The sequence below is a fragment of the Ictalurus punctatus genome, chromosome 8, assembly GCF_001660625.3.
Source record: "Ictalurus punctatus breed USDA103 chromosome 8, Coco_2.0, whole genome shotgun sequence".
NCBI classification, from domain to species: domain Eukaryota; kingdom Metazoa; phylum Chordata; class Actinopteri; order Siluriformes; family Ictaluridae; genus Ictalurus; species Ictalurus punctatus.
Window position 1 is genome coordinate 5,597,899 of NC_030423.2, and position 7,669 is coordinate 5,605,567.

Consider the following 7,669-nt stretch of genomic DNA (forward strand, 5'->3'; position numbering starts at 1 on the left):
CTTGAAATCCCCTTATTTTCCTGTCGTCCTTCTTGGACCTAAAAAAAATCCTACACCGGCATTTCCCTCCTGACCATCATGCTGTGAGGATCTAACTATCTGTGCTGTATTGGTTATCCTGGGATATATTATTTTATTGGGACATATTCCTTTATTATGGGTGAGTTGCTACTTTATCTAATGACTACTGTACATGATTATGTTTTATTTTGTTGGTCACATTTAAAATACTAAAACCAAAAAGAAGTTGAGACAGTTCCTGGGGCTTGTTGGCTATTATCGTAGATTTGTGCTTAATTATTCGGATGTCACCAGCCTACTGATCAATCTCAATAAAAAGGGAGCACCAGATCCAGTCCAGTAAATAGGTAAAGGCGGCTGTGGAAAATTTACTCTCTCAGCATGGGGGCTTGTCTCCAGCAGGCCAGATGGCTCCCCGGCCTGACTTGGGTGGTGGGAGTATGTGATGGCAGGGGTGTGGTCGAACAGTAATTTGTGAATGGAGGGTGAAGCTAGGAAAAGTGAGTGGTAAGGAACTACACCTGTGAGGAATTGTTCTAACATTTTCTGTGTTTCAGTGAACAGCAGCAAGTATAAAGTGGGGAGAGATAGGTGCCACAGGGAAGAGAACTAAGCAGCACAGAGCCATGTGTGTATTCATATATATGTATATGTATGTGTGCATATATATATATATATATATATATATATATATATATATATATATATATATATATATATATGCAAAACAAACAAACAAAAAAATGGAATGAATTAAATAAATAGGGACAAAAATAAAGAGCCCTATTTTGAGTGTTCCCATACCTGCCTCCTGATTTCTGAATCAATCTGTGAAGTGTCACAAGGTCAAAAACTCATAAATCAAGGCTTGGTAAGTTCAGGTAAGTGTACACTGAGGACCCCATGCACAAGCAGCATAAGATCACCCATCACATAAGCTTTAAACCATGAGTCCCCATGTGCAGACTTTGGGGCACGAAACTAATTAAAAATCATGGCTGACTGCTGGCTTCTGGTTGCCCCTTGCAACAGTCTGCGGAGAAAACGCTGACTAGCAAGTAAGCTGGTCTCAGGATGGTAAACATTGACTGAATTACGAAAGAGTAGCTACGAAAAAGTAAAGATAACAACAGGAAATAATGCGTAAAATAAGTACCGACACCCTGTGGGATTTGGCTGCAGATGAGGTCCGGGCCAGAGAGAGAAGAAGTAGACAAGATCAGGATGATGATGAGAATGAGGAAGATAGCCATGTGCCCTGCGTGAGGACTGTTTGCTTTATGTGCAGTAAAACTGGGGGTAAAACAACAATACTGTTCAGGTGTATTGACAGAGATGAAACTCCCAAACCAACCCTGGCTTTGGAGTACACGTTCGGTAGGCGAGCAAGAGCACACAGCACACTCAAAGATATAGCTCACCTGTGGGAACTGGGAGGAGGCACATCTTTATCAGATCTTGTGCAGATACCCATCACGTCTCAGAACCTCAGCATGTTGTCTCTGGTGTTGGTACTGGACCTGTCTAAGCCTAGTGCATTCTGGACCACCATGGAGAAACTCCTTCAGGCAGCTCTAAACCAAGTGGAAAAGGCATTTGACATAACCAAGAGGCCAGGAGAGGCCAGACCCAGCAAACAGTTAAGCCAAAGCAGAGCATTGTGTATCCTCCCCAAAGACTACCCAGACAGAGAGCTCATCAGCCCCTTCCCTGTGCCTCTTCTTATGATTGGTAGCAAGTTTGACATCTTTCAGGACTTTGAGTCAGAGAAGAGGAAGGTGATTTGTAAGACCCCGCGTTTTCTGGCTTATTACTATGGTGCATCCCTGATATTCACTAGCAGTAAACCAGAGACAACAGTGTCTAAAGTCAAGAACTTCTTCAATCATCTAGCCTTTGGGACTAAGAGAGGGAAGTATTTCTCTACAGACCCTAGCAAGCCTCTCGTAATTCCAGCAGCCATAGACTCTCTCAGTCAGATAGGATCTGTTGCCATTGATCTTGGAACACTGCACCCTAAAACTCCACTGCGCCTGTGGAAAAAAGTCCTTGAACCTTTTTTTTTCCTCCAGAGAGCATTAACGAACGCAAGGAAGTGAAAGATCCTGCCAAAGACCCCCAGTACAGTGAACTACTTATAGATGCCATGAGAGCACAGAAAGACCAGGAGCTGGAGCAGTATAAGTGAGAACTGGCAAAGTCATGGAAAGGCTTGACCCTGGAGTCCTAGAGCTACAGATACACATCCTAAAAACCTCAACATTAATATTCACAAGGAAAGGCTGAGTTAGCTCATCAACCACCCTTCCTCAGGAAAAGAAATACAGCCGAGCAACAAGCGATGACAGGAGAGTAAGATAATACAGTACATATACCATATGCTGGGATACATTCTTGGAAAACATGACCAATGAGCATTTGGAGATTTTTGAAAATGCTGACAAACTGCCCAACACTCAGTGTTGCGTATCTAATCCCCTGTAATTACTTACTCTGATTAGAGAACGTTAGTGTATTGAGATTAAAAATGTAACGCGTTCGACTGAACGTAACGTATCTGGAATGTGAGTGAGCCTTGTGTTAAAGGCTGTTTGATCTAAGGCACAGGTCACAGTAGCACAAAGCACAGAGATCTTGGCGAATGAGAGATGTGCAACACATAACCACGTTGAATTTCACTAATACATTGTGTAATACTGCATATTTTCCAAAAGCCTCTTTCCAATGTGAGCGAAAATAAAACGATGGCTGACTGCTGGGTTCTCAATGTCCTGTAAATAATGGATGAACCCTCACATATTAGCAAATCTCTCTTAAACTCACTGATCTAGGCCACTGGCTGAGACATGGTGGTTGGCCTACAGGATGAAAGCCCTGACCATTAGCTAATAACTTGGGGGGGATTGACTCAAACAGACAGGCCCCAAGGCGAGGCCCTTTGTTCTCTCACCCAGTTCACCCTGTCTTTATCACACCGACTGCATCAGGACACCTCATATATTCTAAAGGACCAAGTACTGCAAGAATAATACAATAACAACTGAAAATATTTTCTCCCATCTAATTATCATGCTTGTAAACACAAAGTTGCATTTAGAAATTTTATTGTTTAACATGCATGAATATGATTGATTATTAGTAATGGGTTAACATCAGCCAACATATGCCTTGTTTGGTATGTGTGTGTGTGTGTGTGTGTGTGTGTGTGTGTGTGTGTGTGTGTTGAATAATTTCCTGAAAGATCAGAGAAATGAAAATTGGGTAGAACGTTGTTAGGTATAGGTACCAACAGTTAGGACTAAAAGTTCAATCCACACTCTATTAAAGGAAGAAAAGAGAAGGCATGAAATTATGTGAGCACAAAGACAATGGACTGAATAAAGTCATGTGTGGAGAACATAGCCTGAACTTCATGCTGACTGTAGCAAAACCCTTTGGGCTCCACTCAGCGAAGAAGAGTTAAAACCCTCCGACACCATGGAAATAATTAGTTCTCTAAAAACAAACACTTTCAAAGAGTTCTCCCCAACCAACATCTTCAGGGAGTACTCATTAACAAAACAGCTGGAAGAATCCTCTTCCACCCACATCTTAAAGAGCTAAGAGCTAGATCCAACATCTGCAGGATGTTATCCAGTCAACATCTTAAGGAGTTCTCCATCTGCAACAGTACTCTGCAATCAACATCATCTGGATAAGCTGGTTCCTGCAAAGCTTTCTAACTCTAGTCATGAAAGAACCACCAAGCTCATCGAGCAGCCCACCTAGGAGACTCCACTCCTTTCACCAATCCGATTGGTCTTCCTAGATGCTGCTCAAAAGCAACCAGACCTCTGAGAAATCCCCCAAACCAGAATCCCTTCTACACAAAGACATGACAAGGGAATCCCACATCTAGAGAAACTTCAACACAATGAAAGCATCTCCAGGTCCTAGTTAAAGCTGGCATATTTAATAGAGCCCTTCTAATATGGAGCAAAAGTTAAATTAATTGTTGATGGTTCGTTTAGAAATGTCATCGAAGAAATGCATACAGTGTTAAAACTAGAGAGCCATTCATTCTCCATCAAAGCTATTTTCACCCTCTGTTTGTATGTGTGGGAGTGTGTGTTTGTGTTATATTACACCCCCTGGCAAAAATATGGAATTACCACATTTAGAGGATGTTCACCCGGGTTTTTTACTTCATAGCAAATAAACAAAGCACACATACTGTGGTAATAAATTTAAGACACAGGAAAACACAAGGGTAACAGAGTATGTAGTTTACTGAGAATCATTATCATACACATCATACACTGGGGAGGGAACAGGAATTGTTGGAGAATAATCAGTAGGTGATGGGTAATAATATGGTGTGTTTGTAGCAAAGCTACTATCATCATCAGAGCAAAGAATAAACCAGCCCTCCACAGAGGTTATGGGAAGCAGCTGAGCCTCAGTTTGAGTAGAAGTATGTGCATAGGTCACCGATGGAATGATATGATAAACGGGAAGATAAGGAAACCCTGGGGGTACAGGTGAAGAGCAGAGACGTTCCAGCAGAGCTGTAACATCCACTGCCAAATGTACCAGCTGATGAAGTATATATTCATCCAGGCCTGTGAGATTGAGTAGCCGAGAGAGAGAAGGTCCAGCTGAATGAGAGTGCTGGTCACCTGGACAGAGACAAGAGAGAAAGAACAAAAATTATATAAAAAAGTAGTGGTAACACTTACAACATATCCACATATATATACACATGTACAAGCACATGCAAAGAATGTAGGAAACAGGTATCAATACTGTTGTAGGGGATTTGGATCTCGGATATATGAAGCCTCAGTCCTACCGTTATTTCCAGCTTAATGTAAAATACAAGCTGATGTATTATGTGATGTTATGTGGAAATTATTAAAACTGTATTATGATTAAACTATGTAAAGAACCTCAACCGTGACAATCTGGGGAAACGGAATCACGTGAGGAGAAAAAGAGGACCAAGAAGGAGGGGGGCAAGCCAGCAACATGGAGGAAGCGAGACCTGAGAGATTTACAGCTCGACACACTGGATGTAAAAAGAACTGAAAAGCTGATATTGAAAAATTATTGTTTAGTGAAAGAATGTGATAGCATACTGAGTGTCTTAAATCAAATGAGAGCTGAAGCTGAAATGTTAAAAGAGCATGCTAAATACAGAAGAACTGAATGCATTAGGAAATTAAGTCAGATATGGGAAAATAGCACAATTTTGTACGAAAGTACCAAGACTCTCTGCTCTTACTAGACAAATAGATGAAATGGAAAAATTGATAGAACACAAATCTGAAGAAAACTCAGTAAAAACATACATCCTGTTTTTACGGCCAGCGCTCAAAAACACACAGATTTAAGGCAAGTGCTCAAAAACCGCAATCCCCCAACCTCTGTGTCTCGCTGTTAAAGAACCCAAATAAGGGCATGCTTTCTGTTTTCTACATGCAATTTCAGAGTTTGTGCTCATAACCGCATCCGGAGTCCTTTTGAGAAAGCGTTTTGGTCTAGAGCAAAAACTTAGACTCTAGCACCTGAAACCACAAGCAAAAGGTGTATATAAACCGAGGAAGGAAAGGCGAGTGTTCATGGCCATTCCTCAGATGAAGGTTACTCCTTTTAGTTTCTTGTGAAGGAAGAAAAACTGTCTGACCCTGCCTGGTCTAAAGGGATTTTCAGACTCTGCGTAGTCGCTGGTTTTTCTTTATTTTATTTTCATTATATTCTGAGTTAACATAATTGTAATCCTTTTTGTTCTTTAATAAACCAAAGTTTATTAGGACAATTCGTATATCCTACTCCAAGAGTAAAATTCCTTTTTTACGCCTCCTTCAGCATAAGGGAGAGGATTTCATTCGTTCTCTAGCCCAGCGGCACGAAGACTCCGCCTCCTGAGAAGGTAAAAGGAAGTGATTTTACATGCTCTATCAGTTGTATGACAGTAGCAAGTAGAGGATTAATATTTGGGATATTAATTCTATTGAAATTCAATAATATACTGCATGGAAAGAGCATAAAGTTGAAAACACACACACACACACACACACACACACACACACACACACACACACACACACACACACACACAATGTTTAAGAAGCACCAAAAACATATACTAAGCCTAAGATTAGAGAAGAAATATGTGTAACAATAGGCAATAATATATTTCAACCATAATGAAGTGGTAAAATAACTAGATTGTCCAGGACAATGGTGCAGTAGGTATGCCAGTGAGGGACTTTTAAATAGCAGAAAGAAAAACATGGAAATAAGGCTATGTTCCAATAATTCCAATGGCTAAAAATTGGTTTTAAGGGGATTCCAAAGTGAGAAAAGTTGATTCTAATGGTATTTGAAAATGAGAAAAGTAAAGTTTAAGGGGAAATAATAATAATAAAAAAAATCATTAAAGCATATTGGGATTTCAAAAGAATGAGATAATTGGGCATAACCTGTAAGGTTATACATAAGACTATATAAATAGGGCATTGAGTCCGTGCATAGATTCAGATCACTTTGGGACATCTCACTGAATGGATCTCATGTTTTTTTTTAACAATAAACTGGATTTTTGCTTCTCTCATTCAACATGTTCTAGATTGTTACTTCAGTTGTGCTTTTGAGTATGATCACTTCTGGAAAAAGGTAATTAGCACCGCTAGTCATTTTTGACATTACAATACTACACAACCACTTTTGTTTAATAGCTGAACATTCTGGCTTTGTGAAACATACCTCAAACAAGTTAAATTAAAATTACTTTAATAAACAGCATATTTTTTTTGCCAGATCAAGTAGAGGAAAAAAAAATTATGGAATCACCTTGTAATTTGCATTTCTAAAACAAATACCAGTACTAGTCTAAAAATGCTAATTTTGCAGTTAAAAGAGAATGCTTACAGACCTTACTAGATTGCTTACAGACCTTAATCTTGGACTTTTTGAAAGGAAATATGACCCCAACAAGACAGCTGTCAATTGAAATAATGGAAAGGATTATAAAGCTCATTCAAGAAGGAAATCTGGAGTATGGCAAAAGATGTTGGTTGTTCTCAGTAAGCTGTGTCTAAAATCTGGTGCAAGTATAAATAAAATGAGAAAGTCATAAAAGGAAAATCATACAGGTTGTTACAAAACAGGACTTGAGACAGGAAGTAAGCACAGGAGTGACATCTTTATTTAAACAAACTAGAGACTTACAATGGAAAACCTATCCCTCTACTCGAGATGAGACACAAAGCACAAAACTTAGGACAGGCCTATGCCTAGAACCAGTAGCTTAACTCATGCATGAAACATTCATTTAACTTAGGCAGGAACACTCACTGAACAAAGGCATGAACCCTCTTAACTATGGCAAGGCATAAGCACTCTTAACTATGACATGGCATAAACAATTTTAACTATGGCATGGCAGGAAACACTCTTAACTATGACTTGGCATAAACTAAGGAACAGGAACCCAGGCAGAGCATGGAAAAATCGCCATCTTCCTGCCACTTTACTTTAATACCGCGCGATGTGCGCAGCACCGCGAGGGGTTTAACTAACCAGTCACCCTTCTCTTAATTACCGACAACTGGCAACACTTGACAGTCTTAGCGTCCATGCGCGTTTCAAGCACGTGCACGCTCTG

General features: G+C 40.0%; 1 pseudogene; it reads left to right on the forward strand.

The window, feature by feature from the left end:
• Positions 1-1,081: 1,081 nt before the first annotated feature.
• LOC108268553 (cytoplasmic dynein 2 light intermediate chain 1-like) lies at positions 1,082-2,274 on the forward strand (annotated as a pseudogene).
• The last annotated feature ends 5,395 nt before the right edge of the window (positions 2,275-7,669 follow it).